The following is a 24766-nucleotide window of genomic DNA, read 5'->3' as shown; positions in this document are numbered from 1 at the left end:
GGCTTTACACTTAAAAATGTCAATGTCATGAAAGACAAAATATACAGATTAATAGGAAAACTGAGAAATGGTTCTAGATTTAAAAATGTTAAAGAGACATGGCAACTAAATGCAATAAATGCCTCTAGATTGGAGCACAGACAAGGAAAAATTGTTTTCTGTTGAAAGGAATGGTGACTAACATTTGAATAAAGTATATCTCTTAAACAATAGCATCATGTCAATGTTAATTTACCGATTTAAGTAATTATGATGTTGTTCTGTAAGAAAATATCATAGTTTTTATAAATACACACTGAAGTAATCAGGAGTAAATGCTCATCATATATACAATTTACTTAGCCTCAAATAGTTTAGGAAAAAAGTGTCAGAGTGTGGAGTGGAAAGAGAGAGACAGAAACAAAGACAGATACAAAGAGATACAAAACCAATTGATAAAATGTTAATGTTGCGATCTGAGTAGAAGGCATATGGGAATATTTTAAAGCAGTTTCTCAATTTTCATTGCCTGAAATTAATTAATACTTAAATTTAAGTAAACATTCATAAAAGCAAGCTAAATTTATGTTCTGCTCTCCTATATGTCATAAGTGATTGAAGAATGAACTGCTCTTCTTCAGTCATCTTGAACACTTTGATGCCTCTGATTCCACTATTACCACCCACAGCCAAATATTTAAGTAAAGGTAAAAGAACTGATTGAGGGGTTCCTGTCATGGCTCAGTAGTTAATGAACCTGACTAGCATCTATAAGGATGCGGGTTGGATCCCTGGCCTCACTCAGCGAGCTGTGGTGAAGGTCGCAGACTTGGCTTGGATCCCATGTTGCTGTGGCTGTGGTGTAGGCCGGCAGCTACAGCTCCGATTGGACCCCTAGCCTGGGAACCCCCATAAGCCATGGTCGTGGCACTAAAAGGACAAAAAAAAAAAAAAAAAAAAAAAAAGAACTGGTTGATTTCATACAAGTAGGGTGGAAATTTAAAATGGGTCAAAGACTATTCCAGCCTCTGGAAGAGGAATACTTAGTGAAGGATATTTGGCAGTCTATAATGGGTTCCTGTTGAATCGGTCAGTGCTCACTATTTCACCATCCAATGATACTCACTGAGGGGCCACTTCTGGCTGGGCTCTATGTGTGCAGTTGTATTTGTCAATTAGACATGATTTCATCTCTGTCTGAAAGTTGCTCAATTGAGGATCATTGTATAAAACCCAGTATTTAGTGCTGAGTGACGGCTACTGCTTTGAGGCACAGGTTGGCCATCTTCCAGAAACCTATATTTAGGGTTGCTTGCTTATTATCTAAAGCATTATCTAAATGATAACAGTATTCTACTTTTACCCACTCTAAGCCCTTGAAAAGATGATTTTAAGAAGTCTAACTTTGTTATATTTAGATTGAGTTCACTATATGTTTGTTAATTGCAAAAGCAACATACTTATGAGGAACAAGTAGATAGTTTTTCTGGAAAACTCAAGTATTAAGAATTGATAAAAACAACCACATCATACATTCAGAGAAATCTTTTACTTTAAAAAGTGTCTCAGTAGACATTGCCCTGTATGTTTCCCAAGACAGAAGTAACACAGACAAAATGGTGAAGTGTCAGAAATTGCATTTGAATTTAGCATCATTTTAGAAATTATAACACTAAGGGAAAAAAACGTATAAAACAAAAGTTTATTTAGATACATATTTTTTCTATTGTATATTTTGCTTAAAGTAAGATTTACTTTGGTTTGGTTTAATAGATCTAGTTCAATACTGACTGCTCTTTCAATAGCTAGTTCACCTTTGATTTAATATTTGTTTGCAAAGAAGTATAGATGTCTGTATTTCCTAAAGCACTGTAGGCAAACCTCATTCAGTCACAGAGCCCCAGAAGATTTTACATGCTAAAAGTCCATATACGTTCTATTTTTGGAATATTTAATTTTTATGCTATTCATATTTTTTAATCCTTCATTTTTGAATAGATTTGTCTTTTTCACATAGGTCTCATGTATTAGTTCCACTTTAGATAAATACATCATTTTTATCTCAAGTAACTTATTTTCATTATAGTCCAGATATGTATTTCTATACATCCCCGGGTTTTCTAGATAGGATGTGAAAGTTAGGACAAAATGTTGGAAAAATCCACTTTAAAGTTTATTCTCATTTTTAAAAGATCAGTTTTTGAAAACAGTTCTTCTTATAACAATTAAAATAACTAACCCTCCTATGCCATGGTCTTATAGTGGACAAGACTAAGAGCAAGATTTTCAAACATAAAATCTTAATAAACACTACCATGGATTTGCATCTGAGCAGTACATATTATTTGATTTTATAATACCTATGTTTCAATAATCATTTCCTTTCAGAATATGAAGCAAATTCTACCTGATGAGTAAATTCATTTGTTTCAAGGGATCAGAATGATGGAGAATTATTCAAATATTTCATCCCCAAATTATTTAAAAAATAGTTATAGCAGTCCCACGTATATCACTGAGGATGTTAGCAATGAATTGAACAGCCAAACATTTCTGCCACCACGAAATTTACATTCCCCTGGGAAAGCACCAATTAAAGGAACTAATGATAAATAATCATGTTGGATGGAGGAAAAGGAGGGAGATAGATTAATAGGGAAAAATTACAAATTTAGTTTTGGTCATTTTAATTTTGAGATTTTTAGATACTCAAATAGTGATATCCAGTAGGCAAATAGCTACAACTCAAGAACTCAAGAGATGATCACTGTCTAGATATAAATTTGAGAGTTTTCAAGTCTCTGGTATTTAAAGCAGTGAGTCAAGGGGAGACCTCCAATTAATTGAGTACTGATACAATAGAGATAAAGCAAAGAACTCACATCCTGGAACATTCTAGTAGAGGGTGAGAAACTAGTCAAGGGACCTGAGAAGAAAACAAGAGGATAACCAGAAAACATCAGTTTCTTCAAAACCAATAGAGTAAACACTTCTAAGAAATTAAGGTGATAAACCTTATGAAATACTGTAAAGGCAAGAAACGAGAGTTGCCTATTTCATTTAACAACATGGAGGCCACTGATGATGATGTCAGAGCAATTTGGGTGCCAGGATAGGGGAGATAAGGTGAATGAGAGAGAATGGAAAGGAAGCAAATGAAGACAGGGAGTGTTAAAAATGTATTTTAAGATATTTATCTATAAATGCAAACAAATGGGGTTGGATAAATGCAAACAAATGGGGTTGGATAAATCAACAAAGCTCTGTGTGTGTGTTTATTAATGGCTAAAACTGAGCCTATTGGTTTCCCAGAGCTAAACTGCAGATAAAATCATACATGACATTATTTTATTAGAGAGAACAATCCCTGAAAAGGAGAGTAAGGAAAATTGAAACCAAGCATGGAAGGAGGAAAACTGAGGTGGCTGTTGATTTGATTACCTCTTGATATCAAACATGACACATAGCTTTATCTCACGGTATTGTCCCTTCGGAAGCCAAATAAACTACTATTTCTCAGGACATTCTGCTTGGGGGAGGAAGGAGGACTATTTTCTAGTTCTTTTTTTCCATTAGTGAAATTATCCCTGAAGTGTTCATTTCTCTGTCTTTTTGTGTTGTAGGTAGTTAGCATTTAGTGTGTCTCATGGTGTCCCAAACTTCAGCTTAGGAAAAGACAACCTAGGGTGAAAGGGACATAGTGTATGGTATAATATAAGAGATGCAATTGGTTGGACTCCATGTGGTTTGTGAACCCAGTGGCAGCTGAAATAGGAATGAGTATCCTAAATCCTGAGGTAGTAGAGGCCAAGAGTGTATGGTGTGGCACATAAGATAATATCAGTTTAATCTGTATTATAATTAATATTCTTATGTAAGTTGTACCCTGATAGCAAGGCACCACAAACAAGGAAAAATTTGAAGATGCAAAAGAAAATGGGGGAAGTTGTTAGAGTGTATGCGTGTAAGTGATGAAACACTTGAGTGAATGAGAAATAGGCAATTCTAATGGCCCTAAATGGGAACATAGAAACTCACCCAGGCTATTTAGGTCAAAATGTAACCAGGTAAAGAGATAAAATTTGAGGGGTATGTGGCTTTTTCCTTCTGATTGCTTGTGTTTTCTTTTTGAAGCAGGAAGCAATGTCATGAGCTGAGTGCCATGATGGGGAATGAAAGATTGAAGGTTCAGGGACAGAGAACATCATAGAGCATTGGACTAGACGAAGGTAGTAGGGTTTGGTGGCAGTACAGAGCCATAATTTTTTTTTTAAAAAAAGGACATATATTTAAAGTTGGATCATGTAACTGCAAAAATCCAGTCATGGGAAGGATGGAGGGTTGGATTGAATTTACTGTTATTTCCTACTTTGGAAATTCCATAATTTATTTAAAGTTTTCTGCCTTTTTTGCTCTGAAATTTTTTAAATTTTTATATAAATATTTCAACTTAAATTACTGTTACAATCTCATATCTCTACTCTCATTACATAATGTACTATATAGCCCATCTCTTTGTTTGTTGAATTCTCTGTTATTTCATTGGTTCCACTGGGCCTCCCATAATGCTGTCAGGTTTGGAATAGTTTTTCAGTTTCTGCTTGAATAGATTCTATAGCTTTTCTTGCTTGAGGCCTATCTCATATTTATATACATCTATAACTTCCAGTATAGAAACCTTAAATGTGTCTTTGTGAAACAGGGAAGACATTTTTAACTACTAAATTATGATTTAAAATATTTTCCATATTTCATTTCCTACAATTAGATGAAATGTTGCTAGAAATCACATTTATCTTTTTCATAAATATCTTCATCTTTTAAATGATCTAGGATCTGTAGAATATTCTAATACACTAGAAAGGAAATGTGCATTTGTTTATATCTAATGGATCCATGAAATATTTCTCAAGAAATTATGTAAAACTTAATTTAAACTTAATTCTGCTCCTTATTTAACACTAATGTGTTGGTAGAGAAATTTAGATAGACAGTCAGATAAAATCAGTCTTAGCTATAATATAATTGCTGAAAATTTGACAGGATAGTCATAGAAGACATTATTATCTAAATCTTTTCTTTTCTTTCTTTCTCTCTGCATTATACCTTCAATAGGTTCACTGCATTATCTTGATGAAGTACTGGTGGCTCTGATTCCATCTTTCCCCCTAATCATATGTATAGTCCATAAAATATTTCTAACACAGAAAGGTGAAATGGAAAATTAAAATTAAATCTGTAGTGTAGAGTGTTTTGATCAAAATTAACTTCACCTAAATTAGATAACTGAGGCAAATCATGCCATATGTATATGATACCTGCAGTACGGTTTCTGTTTTTTATTTAGTTGAAAAATCACTTTAATTATCTCAGTTTACCTATCTGAATGTAGCATTGATTTCTCTTTCCTAAAATTCTGCTGCTATTGATATTTCCTGCACAGTAAAGAATAATCATGACAAATTTAGTTTTTCTATACTGCTAATCTGAATACATATTACCAAAATTCTTCACTAATAATTAAAGAATTTGTATTTGCATTTTATAGCAATAGATGTTAAAGTTTTACTTGCTTTAATAAAGACACTATTAAATATGTACACCTGAGTTCCAGAGACTCTAAACCCACCTAAGCTCATGGTAACATTTATCATACATGTTTGTCATATTATGTTCTAATATTTTAGTTATATCTTTAGTAAAAAATATTAATAGGAGGGAATTTATAAAGCAACATTTCTGTCATTAGATATCATATGATCAATCTTTGCATTCCTTTTTTGCCAGGATGCATGAGGAAATAATCCTCTCCTGTTGTCTTTATAAGAGATGATAACTCAGATCACATAAATCTTAAAGTAATGTGACAGAATCAGAGAAGCAAGAATTTCCTCTTGATTTTTCATTCATCAGTTGGAACTAGTTTTCTCTGCAGTGTTTGAAATTTATATTCAACTTAGAAATATTTTCAGGTTTTTAATATTTTTTCATGCATTTCCCCTCCCAATTTTATAGCTTGAAAGCCTCAGTGTTTTTATGGTTAATGGTTCATATAATTTGAAAAGCAGGTATTTTTTTTTTCCCTAGGATGGTTTTTACCTTTAATAGTGTCCTTTAATCTTCCCTTGTTTAGATAGTATTATAGTTAAAACATCACTTAAAGTTATATGACAGAGATTCAAATTTTAAAACAAAATTACCTATGAAAATTCAAAGTTTATGATTCATAGTTAACATTGTACTTTTCATATGACCATTTGGTTCAATATTTTTTAAAGTTATTTTAAAAGTAAAATATACCTGTAAAATGTGAATTAATATTATTTATAATAAAGTTTTTAATAGTATAAATTATGTAGCTACATGGCTAATTTTTAAATGCTAGATATTATGTTTATACTGTGATATTTAAAATTGGTTTTAGATGCAATCTCACACCAAGATCCACTATAATATACGTATGTTATAAATGTTACATGACTTAAATTTCTAGAATTTAGCAAACAAAAGACTGCGATTGCTATATTAAAATTAAACAGAAAGCATATTAAGGCATGTGAAACTCTATAAAATTTCTGTTTTTTTCTTAATACTATGTGTTTTTATCAATTTAAATTTTTTAAGGTTTACCAGAAAGAAATTATAGTTTGCCAATATTAAATAATTGGAAGGTGTTTCTGTTGTGGCTCAGCAGTAATGAACCTAACTAGTATCTGTGAAGACGTGGGTTCAATCCCTGGCCTCACTCAGTGGGTTAGTGATATGGTGTTGCCATGAGCTGTGGTGTAGGTTGCAGATGTGACTCAGATCCTGGCTATCGTGTAGGCAGGCAGCTACAGCTCCGATTTGACCCCTAGCCTGGGAACTTCCATCTGCTGCAGGTATGGCCCTAAAAAGACAGAATAAATAAATTAATAAAATAATTGGAAAGAGAACAAGATGGTTCATATTTTTCACATGGAAACATTAAGTGAACAATAAAACATGGAACAATTCCCTTTGTGAGGCATCGAGACACTGGTTTAGAGTCTCTTGCACTGAATACAAGCACAAAATCAGCCACATCAAAGCTGGCAGGAACTAATTCACTTTAGTTCTTCCCACTGGCATAGCACCACATAATTCAGAGAAAACTCACCTCCCAGCTTCTTTCTGAAGGAAAAAAAGATCAGGACAAATGTCCAACATTTTGAATTTTCAGGGAGACTGCCTGAGAGGTTAGCTTCTGTCTCACTTGTCTCAGAGCACTGATGCGATCCAGCATTTTCTAGATAGCTGGAGGCTACTGAGAACAAAAGAGCCAGTGGCAAGCTGCTGCTCCACAAAATATGTGGTAGAGTAGGCAGAAGCTGTTATAGTTTTTAACGGCCTCTCGTTCAAGAAGAAAAAGAAAACTAGAGCATACTTCCAATATTCTAAGCTTCCTCTAAATTCTTATATTGAATCTTAATCCCTCATGGATGTTATTTGGAGGTGGGGCCTTTGGAAAGTGATTAGCTAATGAAGATGGAGTCCTCATGAATGGCCTTTACAAAAGATATTTCAGAGAGATCTCACAAATCTTCATGTGAGGATATACCAAGAGGGGGGCCATAAATGAACCAGAAGTGTTCTCACAGACACAAAATCAGCCAGTGCCTTGATATTGGACTTCCCAGCCTTCCAGACACCCAGTCTTGGTATTTTTGTTATAACAGCCTGAATGGACTACACAACATTGAGAACAAAATGAGCTGGGTGGCATGTTGTTGCTTCAGAGGACTTGTGGTAGAGCAGACACTCATCAAGGCAATAAGAGATTACAAAATCCTTGGGAAAAGTAAATATATCCCTCTAATTAGCAATCTGCAGAGAAGAGACATCCACAGGAAAAGTTTGAGAGGCCTCCAGAATCTCCACCAGGTTGATATTTGAAGATCTATTTTTGTATAAAACAAGTCCATAAAGATTGAAAATGGTAGTTATTTCTTCAAATGTGTCAATACCAACACAAAGCTAAAAGGAAAATAAAAATAAAGAAAATTGATCTAAGGAACAAAATAAATCTCTAGCAACTGATTCAAAACAAACAAAAAAACCCAGAAGTATATGAATTATCTGACAAAGTTTTCAACAGTCAAAAATAGCAAGTTCAGGAAATAAATGCACAAAGTCAGAATTACAATAAAAATAGAAAATATTTTTTAAAAAAGAACCAAATGCAAATTTTGTAACTGAGGAATGTAATAACTGAACTTATCTGGGGTGATAAAAATACCATCATCAGAGGAGTTCTATAGCACACATTATTAACTAAAAGAATCAGCAAATTTGAAGGCAGACATTTGAAAGCATCCAGTCAGAGGAAGAAGGGAGGATGGAAAGAAGGAAGGAAGTAGGGAAGGAAGGAAGGAAAGAAAGAAAGAGAAAGGAAGGAAGGAAAGAAAGTAAGAGAAAGAAAGAAAGAAAGAAAGAAAGAAAGGAAGAAAGAAAGAAAGAAAGAAAGAAAGAAAGAGGAAAGAAAGATAAAGGGAAGAAAGTCTAAAAGACCTGTGGAATATCACCAAAAAGAGCAATATATTCACTAAGGTAGTCACAGCAGGAGAAGAGAGGTAAAGGGGAAGAAAACTTAAAGAAACAATTGCTAAGACCTCCTAAATTTGGGGAGGGGGAAAGAAAAACCAGATTCAAGAAACCAAGAGACTATGAAGTAGGATAAAACCAAATAAGTATGTATATATATGTATATATATAATTTTCAAAATTTAAAAACAAAAAGTTTAAAAGCATCAAAAGAAAAGTGACTAATCATATACAAAAGGACCCCCAAAAGGACTATCAGTGGAATTCTCAGCAGAAACCTTTGCAGGCCAAAAGGGAGTGTGATGATACATTCAAAATATTGAAAGAAAAAACTGCCAACCAAGAAAGTTATATCCAACAACTGTCCTTCAAAAATGAAAGTGAGATAAAGACTTTTCCAGACAAATAGATGAAGGAGTTTAGCGCTATATCTGCCTTATAAGAATTGATATAGAGGGTCCTTTAAAATGAAACAGAATCATATTAAGCAGCAACACAAAAGCCTGTGAAAATATAAAGCTTTCTGTTAAAGGTAAATATATAGATAAACACAGAATATCTTAATTCTGTTACAGCAAGTATGTAAATCCCTTTTAGTTCTGGTATAGAAGTTAAAAGATAAAACTGATTATAATTGTAAAATATGTTAAAGGATATAAAATGTAAAAAATGTGATTTATGATGTTAATAACATAAAGTGCATCTGGGAAAGAAGCAAGTTTTTAATAGGTAATTGAACTTAAGTTGTTATCAGATTAAAATAAATTGTTATAACTGCATAGTGTTTTATTTAAGCCCCATGATAATAAGGAAAAAAACACATGTAATAGATAAAAAAAAGTAGAAAATAATCAAAGCATTTCACTACAAAATAATCGATACAACACAAAAGAAGACAGCAAGAGAGGAAAAGAGGGACAAAAGAGCTACAAGAAAGTCAGAAAACAGGAGTTCCCATTGTGGCTCCGTGGTTAAAGAACCTATCATCCATGAGGATGCAGTTTCAATCCCTGGCTCACTCAGTGGGTTAAGGATCTGGCACTGCTGTGAGCTATGTGAGCTGTGGTCTAAGTCACAGACACAGCTTGAATCCAGCATTGCTCTGTCTCTGGCATAGGCCAGTGGCTACAGCTCTAACTGTACCCCTAGCCTGGGAACCTCCATATGCCATGATGTGTTCCCCCCCCAAAAAAAAGGCAGAAAACAACTAAAAAAATGCATATAGGAAGTCACTGCCTATCAATAGTCACTTTAAACACTTTAAATGCAAATGGATTAAACTCACTGATCAAAAGACAACATGGCAGAATGGATTAAAAAAAAAAAGCATCCAACTATATGTTGTCTACAAAAGACTTACTTTAGATTTAATAACATACATGTGCTGAAAGTTAAAAGATATTCCATGCAAATGGTAATCAAAAGAGTAGGGATTGTCTTACTTATATTAGATAAAATAAACTTTGAATAAAAAATTATCACAAGATAAGGACATTACATAATAATAAAAAGGCAAGATAAAACAATTATATATATATATATATATATATACACACCCAACATCAGAAAGCATCTTAATATATGAAGGAAATATTAATAGAACTGAAGAGAAAAAGAGATGGCAGTAAAATAATGGAAGATTTCAATACTCCATTGTCAATAATGGATAGAACATCTAGACAGAAGATCAATAATTATACAGAAGATTTACATAATACTATAGACAAAATGATTCTAACAGATGTATACATGACATTCTGCCTAACAGCAACAGAATAGATATTCTTCTCAAGCACTCACAGAACATTCCCCAGCATAGATCACATGTTAGTTAACAAAATAAGTCTTAAAAAATTTAGGAATATTGAATTCATACCAAGTACATTCCCAACCACAATGGAATGAAACTAGAAACTAAGAGCAGATAGAAAACTGGACCATTCACAAATGTATGAAAATAAAACAACATACTTTGAATAATAATGAGATAAAGAAAAAATCAAAAGTATAATTATAAAATATCTGGAGACAAATGAAAATTAAAACATAACATGGCAAAACTTATAGAATGCAGCAAAATCAGTATTTTCACAAGGAAAGTTTATAGCAATAACTGTCTACATTAGTAAAGAAGATCTCAAATAACCTAAATACATACCTCAAAGAACATGAAAAAGAAGAATAAAGTCCAAAGTTAGCAGAAGGAAGAAAACAATAAATATTAGAGCAGAAACCATTAAAGAAAGAATGGAAATCAATAGATAAAAACAAAAGTAATTTTTTTGAAAAGGTCAACAAATCTTTAGTTAGACTAAAAAAAGATATGAACCAAATAAAATCAGAAATTAAAGAGGCATTACAATTAATGTCATAGAAATTTTAAAAGGATCAAAGAGACAATTATTAAAAATTATATATCAATAAATTGCATAACTTAGAAGAAATGAATAAATCTCTAGAGACACACAACCTAACAAGACTAAATAATAAAGAAAAATCTCTTCAAACCTATAACTATTTATGTAATTGAATGATTAATTAAAAACCCCTCCAAGAAAAAAAAGCCCAGGACTAGATGGCTTCACTGGTGAATGCTAATCAACATGTAAAGAAAAATTAACACCATTTCTTCTTAAACTCTTCCAAAAACGTAAGTAGAAGGAACATGTCCAAACTCATTTTATGAAGTCAACATTGCCCTAATACCAAAGCCAGAAAAAGGCACCAGAAGAAATGGAAACTACAGACAAATATCCATAAAACTGATGCAGAAATTCTCCAAAAAACACTAGCAAACTGAATTAAACACTCCTTTCAAAGGATTCTATAGCACATGGAATTTATACAGTAGGATTTATCCCTGGGATGCAACACTCAACATACAAAATCAATCAATGCGATGTCCCACATTAACAGAATGAAGAATTAAAAATTACATGATCATCTCAGTAGATACAAAAAAAGCATTTGACAAAATTCAAAAACACTCAACAACTAGGAATAAAAAAAATTACCTCAACACTACAAAGGCCATAAGTGAAAAGCCAACAACAGCTAACATCACACAAAATAATGAAAAACTGAAAACTTTTTCTCTAAAACAAGGAACAAAGCAAGAATGCTGACTCTTTCCACTTCTGCTCAACATATTACTAGAAGTTCTGGCCAGAACAATCAGCCAAGAAAAAAAAAATAAACATATTCAAAACAGAAAGGAAGATGCAAAATTATCTGTTTGTAGATGACATGATCTTTTTTATATCTCAAGACTCCAAACACACACATACAAACCTGTAAAAACTAACAGGCATATTCACTAAAACTGCAGTATAAAAACTAACACCCAAAAATAAGTGGCATTTCAGGTGAATAATCTGAAAAATAAATCAAGAAACAATCACATTTATAATAGCATAAAAATAATAGAATATTTAGGAATAAACTAAACAAAGAGGTAAAAGATTTATACACTGAAAACTGCAAAACATTTTAAATATTGAAGAAGACATAAATGGAAGTACATCCCACATTCACGGATTAGAGAGGTAACATTGTTAAAATGTCCATACTACCCAAAGCCATGTATAGATTCAATGCAATCCCTATTGAAATCTCATCCCAATGACATATACTTTTGCAGAAAAAAAAAGATAAACCATCTGAAAAATTCACATGAAAGCACAAATGACCCCAAATAGCCAAATAATCTTGAGAAGGAAAAAAAAGATAAAGTAGGAGACATCACATTTCCTCATTTAAAAATATAAATATATATTTGACAAATCTGAAGTAATCAAAACAGTATGGTACTCATATTAAGAGAGACATATTGGCTAATGGAACAGTGTGGACTGCCCAGAAATAAGCACACATGTGTATCATCAATTGCCCTTCTTCTAGGGTGTCAAGTGTACACAATGGAAAAAGGATTAATAAAATAATCTTGGGAAAACTGGATATCTACTTGCGAAAGAATGAAAATGAGCACGTATCTTTTGCTGTTTGAAGAAATTAACTGATACAAAAATGAGTTTTAAAAAGATTAAGGGCTTAAACATACCTTAAACATTACTTGAAACTGAAAAACTCTTAGAGGAAAGCATAAGTGGAAACTTCATGGTGTTGGTCTTGGCAAATATTATTTGGATAGGCCGTAAAAGCAAAAATAGACAAGTGAGAATAAACCAAAGTAAAATCTTCTTCAGAGCAAAGGAGATAATCAACAGAGTAAAAAAGACAACCTAGAGAATGGTAGAAAATGTTTGCGAACCATCGATCTATAAGGAGTTAACATCCAAAGTATATAAGAAACTCATAAGTCAATCGCAAAAATAAAATACAACAAAAAATAACAATTAAGGCACACACACCAAAAAAAACCCCAAATAAACCGATTTAAAAATGGGTAAAGAACTGGGCATAAAAATGCCCAACAGACACAGAAACTGTATTCGACATCTCTAATCATCAGGAAAATGTAAATCAAAACTACAATACATCACCTTACATTTTTTAGGATGGCCATAATAAAAGCAAATGAAGAAAAGCAAAAAAGAAAACAAAACAAAACAGAAAATAATGTGTTGAAAAGGATATTAAAAAGTTGAAACCACTGTGCACTGCTGGTAGGAATGTAAAATGGTGCAGTTACTGTGGAAAAGAATATGCCATCTACTCAAAAATTTAAAAAAAAAATAGAATTATCGTATGATCCCCTCAATCCCAATTCTAGGTATTTATCCAAAGGAATGAAATCAGAATCTTGAAGAAATATTTTCCCTCTCATGTTCATTGTATATTATTCACAATAGCCAAGATGTGAAAATAACTAAATGTTCATCTATGTATGTATTGATTTTAAAAAGTGTGTTACATAATGCAACAGAACATTATTCAGCCTAAGAGAGAAGGAAAACCTTTCATTTGCTACGAGATAAATAGACCTTGGGGTATTATGCTAAGTGAAATAAGACAGTCACAAAAGGACAAACATTACATAATTCAACTTATTACACAAATCATGACAACTCTGCTAAACGTAAGTGAATCTTTTCACGGCATTTGCAAATCTCTGATGTTCAAAACTCTTCCTAGTTTCATTTCATATCATTGCTAATCAACCTAATAGATTGTTAAATGTATATATGTAAATAATTAGAACATTATGTATGTCATTATATTGAACTTCATACCTTTTAAAAATATCTCACTATGATACTATACTCAAAAAAAGGAGATTGGCATAAGTTATGTCTAGTTTGGAGTCAAATACACAGGCTTCAGAAAAATATAGTAACAAAGACTATTTTTTTTTCTTTTTTGTTTTTTTTCTTGTAGTATAGTTGATTTACAGTATTGTGCTCGTTTCAGGTGTACAGCAAAGTGAATTAGTGATACATATAAAAATATCCATTATTTTTCCCATACAGTTTTTTTACCAACTATTAAGTAGATTTTCCTATGCTATACAGTAAGTTCTTGTTGATCATTTATTTTACACAGTCCTATGTATGCGTTATTCCCACCCTCCCAATTCCTCCCTCTCCGCAACGGTTTCGCCTATGGTAACCATAAGATTGGTTTTGAAATCTGTGAGTTTGTTTCTGTTTTTTAAATAAGTTCCTTTCTCTCTTTTTTATTAGATTCCACATATAAGTGATATCATGTGATATTAGTCTTTCTCTGTCTGACTTATTCCATTTATATGATAATCTTTAGGATCACCCACGTTGCTGCAGATAGCATCATTTCATTCTTTTTTATGGCTAATGTTCCATTGTACATAAGTAACACATCTTTATCCATTCCTCTGCGGATGGACATTTTGGTTTCTTCCATGTCTTGGCTATTGTAAATGGTGCTGTAATGAACATTGCGGTGCATGCCTCTTTTTGAATTAGTTTTCTCTGGATATGTGCCCACTGGAGGGATTGTTGTATCATATGTTAGTTCTATATGAGACTCCTTTTAACGTAGCCTATGTATAAAATAGTTTTATGGAATAGACTTTAGGATATTAGTGCTAACAACCTTGGTTCTGGTTGGTTTCAGGATATGCACGTCCTCTCTATTAAAGTAAGAACCCAGCTAGTATATGAGAATTGCTCCCCCAATAGCCATGTCTTTTCTCTCATCCCTGCTGCTTCTCCCACTTGGGTTTTATCTCCTCTCTTCTACTCCATCCTTATGGAAAGGGACAGGAAAAGCCTTGGACAGGTTTCCATGGTCTCTGATGGAGGAAGGGGTGAATGCATAGCTTTCTTAAGCACATTTCCATCCTCAGTCCGATATTCGGTCCGTATTCCAGTCACTTTTCTGTCCCTTCTCCTAATCTGAGACCACTCTGGTAATCCAAGTAAAACTCTGTCATATCCTTCTGGATAAGGTCGCTTTAACAAATACTTTAATTTCCTTAGATCTTTGTGTATTTCTATAATCACCATTTGTATGAAGTTACAACTTATTTTTCTCCTACAATCTCCAATGGAAGACATCAGCTTTTAATATGTTATGTCTATGGGTGTGTGTGTGTGTGTGTGTGTGTTGTGCCTGTGTATAACAGGAGAAAAAGGGCTGGCCCATGTATGTCTTGATAAATTCTATCTTTCCAATTCCCAAACATCCTGTTCCTTTTATGTAGGGATTTGTAATACATGTCTAATGCTATTAATGAAAATCAAAATGATTTCCATTCAGAGTTTATTTCTTAAAGTTCTAAGTAGTAAGAACATACTAATTTATGGATTTTAGTAATAACTGAAAAATTTGGCACAATCATATCAGACAATGCTTTCATCAGAAGAAGGTAACCATTTGCAATATTAAAACTGTCTTTGGAGTGGCCTTAATTGCCCTTCCTCTCATTATATTCACCAGAAACTGCCAGGTCATTCCTGGTGTATATCAGTGGATACAAAATAGAGAATCCACACATTCTAGCTCCTTGAGAATGTAAAAATACAGTAATTGGCTTTATACTTTTCAGAAGGAGACTTATGTGATTCAATACAAGCAATCCCAAACAACTTTGAACACAATGTCTAAATGAATTAGTCTGTACGGGAACAGCCATCTACCTGAGTGACACATGGTAAAATCAAACTGGGAAAATGTAGGGTAGGTCCTCTTGACAACAAAGGCAGGGAACTGAGACTTTTTAACTTTTTACCTGTTCTGAAAATATTAATCTTAGAATCCCTCTAGGAAATGATTACTGTTTTACTTCAAGGGCAGGAGAATATTGTGTAAACATATTTTCTATCTCAATAATCCAAATAAAAGAAATATCCTGATTGAAAGTAATTAATAGAAAAATGGGAAGGATCAATCCTGAGTCTGATTTTAAAATGATTAAAGCGGAGGGAATGCAAATATGAAAATATTTCTCAGTTAAGTCAGGATAATGAAAATTGAGTCTGACGTGGCCCCCACTTTAATAGTGAATGTTTTGAACTTTTCATATTGAAAAATATCTATTGGTACCTTAATGAGACAATCACAAATATGGAGCTAAATACCCATTGGTACTTGAAGATACTTTAATTAAAAGAAAGCTGTGGTTTTTGGTTAAATTTGGAGATATTTTAATTCCTTCCAACTTGAAAGACCATGTTTATCACTTACCACCTGGCAGTGTCACAAGGAAAGCAATTCAGTGTAAAGGAATTATTATTAGACATACGTAGGATTTGTGCTCTTTGCAGTAGTTTTGACAACAATGGTTAGACTTCATTTTCTACTAAATCACAAAATATCTAAGCTGGTAAACTGGTACATGTGCTAAGGGAAAACACAGCTTAACAATCAAGAATTTATAAGTATATACAGATGACTATATTTTCATGTTAGAAACCTTTCTTGTTTTTATGTCTCTTACTTGTAGACTTTCTTTAAGCCCCGTTCTCAGTCCTCATCCCTCCTATTCATGATCCATGTTGTTTTCACATGCTACTTAAATACAAGTTTTAATTTCCTTATTAACACATACTTAGTACATTCTCTGTGCACCATATGCCTATAGGCAGCTCCTATTGTCTTTCACCATCTGGGCTGCTGAATTTCTCAGTCTCCCCTCTCCTTTTTTTTTTTTTTTAAGATATCTTCAACTATCTTTTAAAGGCAATGAACTTCGAATATCACTGGATATGCTACCAGCTGCTTTGTTTCTACTTTGGGCTTTTGCCCCTATGTGAGGCTTGTGCATTAGTCAACCACTGTTTATGACAAAGCATGGATTAAACAAGTTCCTGCTGATTTTGAAACACTGGAGTTTTAAAAACAGTATTAAAACTCAAAATTTAAGAATTAAAGTGAGTTCCATGGCACATACGGCTTTGCGGGGAAAGAAAGTCTCAAAAATGTTTATGTGGTCAATGTGAATTCTACAATTCTTCTTCATCAGCCTCTTTGTATGTCCATCAAAATATTTAGAAGGTGTGGTGAGACAACCTGCCAAAACATTCCCCAGAATGAAGCTAAAATTAACCACCCAAATAGTGCTTCTACTGTAGATCAAGTTTTACAAGTCATTGGCTACAGGCAAGGTAAACCAATTGAGGGCCCATCATCACCAAAGTTTTAAAAACAAATGAACAACACAACAAGACACAAAACACTTAGCTCAAATCTAGAATAAATGGACATGCATATCAAAAATTGTATGTTCCCATGAATTGCTGCTAGCCAAGCTAAGGCAATATGGGTTTGAGTAGGAAAGACTGAACTTGTCCAACTAATATTGGAGGGAAAGAGGCATCCAGTGCTCACAGCAGGCAACTGTCCAAGCTATTGTGGTTTAGCAAGGACGTGCAGCAGCCCCACCTCTCTTATTACCGTTTGAAAAATGCAGGGTGACAACTACAACCTCTCCACCCATTTTGAATCACTTAAAAAATATTTTGTGAAATTTTAAAATTTTTACATTGCTTCATATAAACCCATACTCTTCACAATGCCCACGGTAAAGTATTTCTTATTTCTATACCTCTGCATACCTAACTGATACTGTATATCTTTGTTTAGAAGCTATGGCTTCTATTAAATTTAATTACTTACCCCTGTGGCTTTAAATTGAGGGTGGCTATAAAACAAAGACGGCTTCTATTAAATTTAATTACTTTCCCCTGCGGCTTGCATAGGCTTGCATTAAAAACTGCATGGTATAGGTGTGGCTGCTAATCAAGGATGCTTCTAAATGAAGATATACAGTCTATGATAATAATTAATCAAAGGAGAGGATGTTAGGTAAAGAAATAGGATTGCATGATAAATGCCCATTCTGAAATTTATTAAAGTAATCATAGTTTTAAAAGAATTTTTCGGAATTTATGTCGTTCAGCTTTTCTTAATAAAAGAATATAGGTTACATCTGCACACACTCTATAGGATATATTAATGTTCTATTGAGGAAGGTAAATATTTTTAAACATCGCACCCTATCAGATAAAGAATAAGGCTCTGTGATGCTTTTAACTGATTTTTCCCCTTTTGATAGTAGCTGAATAAAGAAAATGGCTTACAGATTTAGCTATGTATATAGTTTGAAAGTAACAACTGAAAAATGATGTTCATAATCTGAATTGCAATGAAACCAATTATCTGTACTGTGGTTGTTCACATGGGAATTCTCCTAAAGGTTTAGTATTTCTTAAAAGAAATTAAAAACAGCTGTAAAAATACCATAAAACAAAAATAGCAGCTGCAAAAGAGATTAACATTCCTAAATTTCATTTGAACCTGATATGTTATTTTTTCAACAGCAACATATATATTCTGATTTTTAAATCTATCTTTATGAAATTTTACCTTAAAAGAAAAAAAGAACCAGGACTACCGAATACATTCTTGATATTACAAGTTTTTAATATTCACATGTATTTTATACATTTTCTCCTATAAGTTTTTGTTGTTATAATTCTACCTTTTTAAGTAATCCTCAAGTATGAGCAATCGTTGTGAAATAACCTAATATCACTTAAGATTTAAACAACACTGAGTAAACAAATTACAGCAAACTCTGTGCCTTTCTCTCTCTCTCTTATTTTTTTCATTATTTAAAGCTGTCAACTGCCTTTCACACACATTGAACCATGAAGACCAAGGGCCTTTTTAAAATTTTATATAGTGCCTGTTTTCCAATTAAGCAATCGTAAATAAAAGTATACTTGATAATTTTCATATATACATATACCTATACACATGTGTGCATATATATTAAAACAAAATGCAATTTATAAAACAAATCTGGGGGTGGTGACAGTATAAAACAGTTAGTTTTGCTCTGCTGTTCAAAACATATGGCAGCAACTTTTCTAGACTTGTGCCAGATGGAGGCCTTTAATCGATCTGGTCTGTTATACCGTATGTTATTTCTCCATTAAAAGGGTTCCTTCTTCCCAATTTATAAATAAATTGCTAATTTTTAAATGCAAAAAGCAACACTTCGCAACTTAAAAATAATCATTGAGGATCTATTTTTACAGGCAACAAATTATTCAGAAGATTAAAAATCATCTGAAAATTATATTTGCATTCTTTTAGTAAAACTTTATCAGCTAGTCAGATTGAACACACATTACCATAGTTTATGTCTCTTATTTGTTTGGGCTTTGCTGATTTAGTAGCCATATGCTTTCAGACAAGAATATTATACTTGACAAACTCTCTAGTAAATATTGACACTATTAACAGAATCAATTAAATCATTAAACTTGGTAAAACTTCAATAATTCAAATTTTCTAAGATAAAAAATCACTTTTAATTGCATTTTATATTAAAATATTTCCAAATTTTCTATATTTTTAAAAAATCTTTTTTCCCCAAGCAAGTATTTAAATCAGCCTCATTGCCATTTAAAAAGTGAGGAAACATTAATCCAGGTAAAAGTTACAACGATTTTATGCATATTGATATATGAAAGGCAAATTTAAAGTAAAAATAACAGTTGTTGTAATAGGTGAGTAGTTGTTTATCTTAAATATGTTAGTAAAGCTAATTCACACACATATAATTTTAAAAATATGTGAGGAGCTGAGAGATAGGAATATAACGTTTTGGAATAGTTTACTGCTATTGTTCTTTTGTTATAAATTTTATTTGTGACATAGGTTCAGATTTTGAAGTAAACTAAGATGCATGCAGAACAGAAATCAAATGAAAGGAACTAGTCTCTGGAGAAATAATGCAGTCCTTTTGTAGAACCCAGCTTTAATGGAGACCAGTACTTAACATATTCACAGCTTATAACAACTTATGAAATGGGTGAATGTTGAAACAAAATATCAACCAGATCTATTCTCTTTAGCATGTTTATTTATGACTGCTTTTCTTTTGAAAGAAACCAGGAGCATGATAATGGTCGCACACAGACTAAATAGGCTGTGTTTTCATGAGCAGTAATCCCATACAAGCACAAGAGAGAAAAGCCGTATTTTTCCAATATAATACTACAAGGGCAAATGACAGCCTTACCTGATGGCTGATATCTTTTATAGTACAACTGTGACATATTTTATGCATCACAAAGAATGATCAAAGATGTCTCTAGAGGCTCTCTGTCATGGAATGTGGCCCCAGAGCCCCTGTCTGCCTTTAAATCAGGCAATAATGCACCTTTAAAATAAGTTGGGCATGCTTTCCACAGTGATGATTATTTTGGAGATATTTGAACATGATTTTGATTTCTCTTTCAGTTATATGATTTCTAAAATTATGTGCATGTTTCATTTGGTTGTGAAATGAGAAGTGACTAAAATAAACATGAGATTGTATATTTTTAAAAATCCGTGTTTAACATATAGTTCTGCTTGTTTTTACTGCTTTTGTAATATAACGCAGTTTAGAAAGGAAAATGCAGTTCAGAAACTAACGTAACCATTCCCATTTGTTTCCTATTAAAACATTAATAAAATAACTTCAATGTACTTTTGTTCTTACATAGAAAATTTTGCATGGCAGCTACTTTTTTAAACCAAACTTAAATAAGTATTTAGATTTTCAGTACAAATTGAAAATAAAATGGGAAATCTTGGCAATTGCCCAGTTAACTGTAGAGCACAGGCACCCATTTAATATTATCAAGATAATTTTCAAAAGTACTGTTCCTAAATATCCCGAAAGATTTTGATGAAAATGTCTTGTTACTGACTCATCTAGATAATTAAATTCTCCCCCATCTTTAGAGTTTTATCTCCACACATAACAAAAGACCAAAAAAAAACTTTTTTTAATTACATTAAGTCCTACTAGATATTCATAATGAGTATTTTGCCAGGAGTGCATATGTTTAAATAAACAGGTAACCAAAACCTGATTATAATTATTGGTTAATTTAATGAACTTTGTTAGTGAGGGAAGGCCATCAGTTGCATAAATCGAACTCTATTGCTGCATTGGTAGACATATTCACAAAGAAATATCACTGACTACAGGACAATACTTTCATCGAGATTTTCATTTAGTGATAGCTCTTGAGTGCTGAAGAATTCTAAGTCTGTGTTCGCTGACACTTAAATTCCTCTGCAAAACAATACAGAGCTTGCCAAGAGATTATGAACTCAGTTGATCAATCTTACTGGCAAAACCACCTAAAATGTTTACCCTAAAGAGAGTGAGTATTCAAAGAATATTTTTATTTCTAAGAAACATGCATACCCCAGTTGCAAATGTGCTCCACAATCTATTTTTAACTAAAAAGTCATTTATCATCTTATCTTTGCAGTCTTTAAGAACTATTTATAATTAAAATTAAAATTCTTTTCACTTGGCTCAAATATATATTTCATGTTCAAATCTGTTGTCACATTTGTTGGCATATTGATGGTCTTATAGAAAGGTAGTTTCCTTAAAATGAATTACTTATGAAGTAAGTATTATGAAAAATCAACTGTAACTGTCGATATTATATAATTTTAAATTATTCCCCACTTTCCTGAAACCAATAAAATGCCATAAATTGTAATAAAAAATTTATATTTATAAGAAATGTTATTCTTTTGGCTTTTCAGAGTCATGAAATATACATTGATTCCTGATTTTATAAGATTATCAGCTTAAATGTCCCAACTTTTCTGAGACTTAGCTTATTTTAAAGTTATGTATAACTTAATGTTTCATTTTGAACAGATCAGCAATATGCTGTTATTTACAATGTACAAAAAATGTGTTGAAACTGTAAAATGTTAGGCATATATGATTTTTTTTCAATCAGCTGTCATATATTTTCCTACATGTATAATACTTCAGCACTGTGCAATATCGTTTTACTGATCACCTTTCAAAGTTCTATTAAAATTAAGAAAACTTAAAATGATCATTAAAAATGCTCTCTTACTAAGTGAAAATTTTCTGAATCAATTTATTATATCATATTTTTCTGTTTACAAGCAGTACAGAAGAACATTACAGAAAAAAACTATTTTCAGTAAACAAATTTTTAGGCATTAAGTTATTTTTAAGGGTGAAGGCAAAGAAAACAAAAGAATTTATTTCTTGTATCTTCTTTGCCATTAGCTTCTATATATATGATATCTATAGTTTCCATAGTTTGCTGTATCTTTGGTTTCAACATTTACAAATTTAAATTTGATAGAATATTTGAATGGACTTTTCCAGCTGTAGAATTGGGATGTTTAGTTTGAAAAGGAAATCTAGAATTCATTTAGCCTTTAACATATCAAACTCTTACCAAAAATTAAAATATTATATTTATGCACATTTACAGATCACAACATTTTTCAACATTAATTCAGACCATTCATGCACCTCTGTACTTACCCCCCCAAAAAAAACAGGTCTCATTATCCTATTATAAGTAATGATGGAGCTTTGACTCAATGAGTCACTTTTTAATATCTCTAGAAAGTTGCCAACTGGGAAATAGAAGCGAAGTCTATTTCAAATGTTGTATTCTGTGTTGTCTTCTACAGGATAACTTAAATACCCTTGAAAATAATAATTCAGTTTTTGAGAGACAAGGAACTCATTATAATATGTCAGCCTATTTTTTGAGGTTGCCTTATAATAAAATTATACAGTAGTTAATAATTATTATATTGATCTCAATTCAGCTCTTTGTCGTCTGCAGCCACTATTCTGTTTCTGTCATTAAAGATTGTACTGTGATCTTCTTGGAGGATGGTTCATGATTTATGTCTCTGCATCTTCAGCAACAAGCACAGTGATTGCAACATAGTAGATGCTCAATAAATATTTGCCAAATGTATTGCTCTATGTTTTTAAAAGTGATTCTGTCTGAAAATTATTATACATTTGTGAACCTTATATACTTGCAGGTGAAACTTCTCCAGCCATTTTAGTATGGTTTCAAATAGACTTGTTCACAGATATGTCATCAACACATGGAACAGTACCTGCACATAGTTGGCAAGCAACTATATACATACACTATATGAAGGTGGGGAGTAAATAAACTGTAAGTAATAAAACTGTTTTCAGACAATTTATCACCGTGGATCACTCTTCCCAGAATACATTTAAGCTTGTCAAAGTCCCTCTGAAAACATGTTACACAATGCTAAACATAGGAAGCATGGTATAATTTCTCTAAGAATCAGTGAAAGTGATTTTACTTGATATCTGAAAGGAGTAATTTTACTTAGTACGTGTCCTTTGATTCCAAATAATCTAGTCAGAAAGTATTTTTATTTACAAAACTCATTTACATAAAATTCAGGACAAGTCTATGTAAAAACATGATAAAATAAATTTGTAATTAAACTAAAACCACCAGGAAACATAGGAACTAGACTGTTGAAAACTAATTCAGAAAATATGTGTATATATTTGCTTTAAATTGTACTACAGTTTAAAATTAGCAATTTTGGAGTTCCTGCTGCGGCACAGTGGGTTAAGAATCCAACTGCAGTGGCTTGGGTTGCTAAGGAGGAGCAAGTTCAATCCCCAGCATGGCACAATGGGTCAAAGATCCAGCACTGTAGGTCACAGCTCAGGCTCAGGTTCTTTCACTGACCTGGAAACTTTCATATGCCACAGGCATGGCCATCAAAAAATAAAATTAGTAATACTGAGACAATAATAATAATTTTACTTGGCTACTTAGAAACTTAAATGATGTAAGAAGTTTAACTTCAAAGTAATGACTTCAAATTTCACATGATAATTCATCTGATTAACATCTACTCTTTAAAATTTTTATATGTAGCATTAATAGAGTAATTGCATTTTAACATTATACTTGGAATTAGCCTGCTTATTTAAACACTTTCTAATATTGGGTGTATTATTTTCATTTCATTTCCAAAGGATGATATTTCTCACTCAGTGGCCTATGTCAAAAACAAATACTTTGCTCTCAGTCTCATATAAGGCCTACATATATGTTTTTACATACTTTGTCTCTAAAAGTTAAGAAATATGTATCCTTAAGATAAAATAGTGGCCCTTTAGGAGTCATTTTAACCATAGAACCAATACTTGAACAGGAAATCCTAAATAAATCCAAAATTAATACTCTAAGGCAAATTCAAATCACTATTTTCATAATGGGCCAAATATCATAGCATCACCAACCAAAATTCCTATATTTAACATAATTGAAGAATAGAATTGAAGAATTAATAGTAAGTTTCAAGGTTAATAAGAAAATTGAATTTTTTTAATAAGAAAAAGAAAGCCTTAAAAGTATGATGTATTTGTTGCAAAAGTATTAGTGCCAGTGCTTATATCAAGATCCAAAATTATGGTTCCTGTGCTGGGGAGAAAGGCCTGAATTTAAATTTTCCTATTTGGAACTTTTCCTGTGTTTAGCCAATGAAAACTGAGAAATGGAGACAATTGGCAAGTAAATATAAAGCAAGCAAGTGAACAAATATATATAATTGTGTGGAAATAGTCACCAAATTTAGGAGAATTTGTTTTGTCTTTCTGTTTAAAAAGAGCATGTTTGCATTCAATAAAGTAAAACAATTCATAGGGAAAGGGTTGGATGAAATAAAGTAGGCGAAAGGGGTAAATTTCTTTTTTTATTTTTTATTGTCTTTTTAGGGCCACATCCGCCACATATGTAAGTTCTCAGCTAGGGGTCAAATCGGAACTGCAACTGCCAGCCTACGCCACAGCCACAGGAACATGGGATCTGAGCCATGTCTGTGACCTACACCACAGCTCACGGCAATGCCGGATCCTTAACCCACTCAGTGATGCCAGGGATTGAACCTGTGCCTCATAAATACTAGTCAGGTTCGT

Source organism: Sus scrofa, chromosome 4 (assembly GCF_054392235.1).
Source record: "Sus scrofa isolate SSC_HxYL_T2T_F1_AM1 chromosome 4, Sscrofa_HxYL_maternal_Yorkshire_Landrace_v2.0, whole genome shotgun sequence".
Taxonomy (NCBI): domain Eukaryota; kingdom Metazoa; phylum Chordata; class Mammalia; order Artiodactyla; family Suidae; genus Sus; species Sus scrofa.
Note: the sequence above shows the minus strand (reverse complement) of the source record.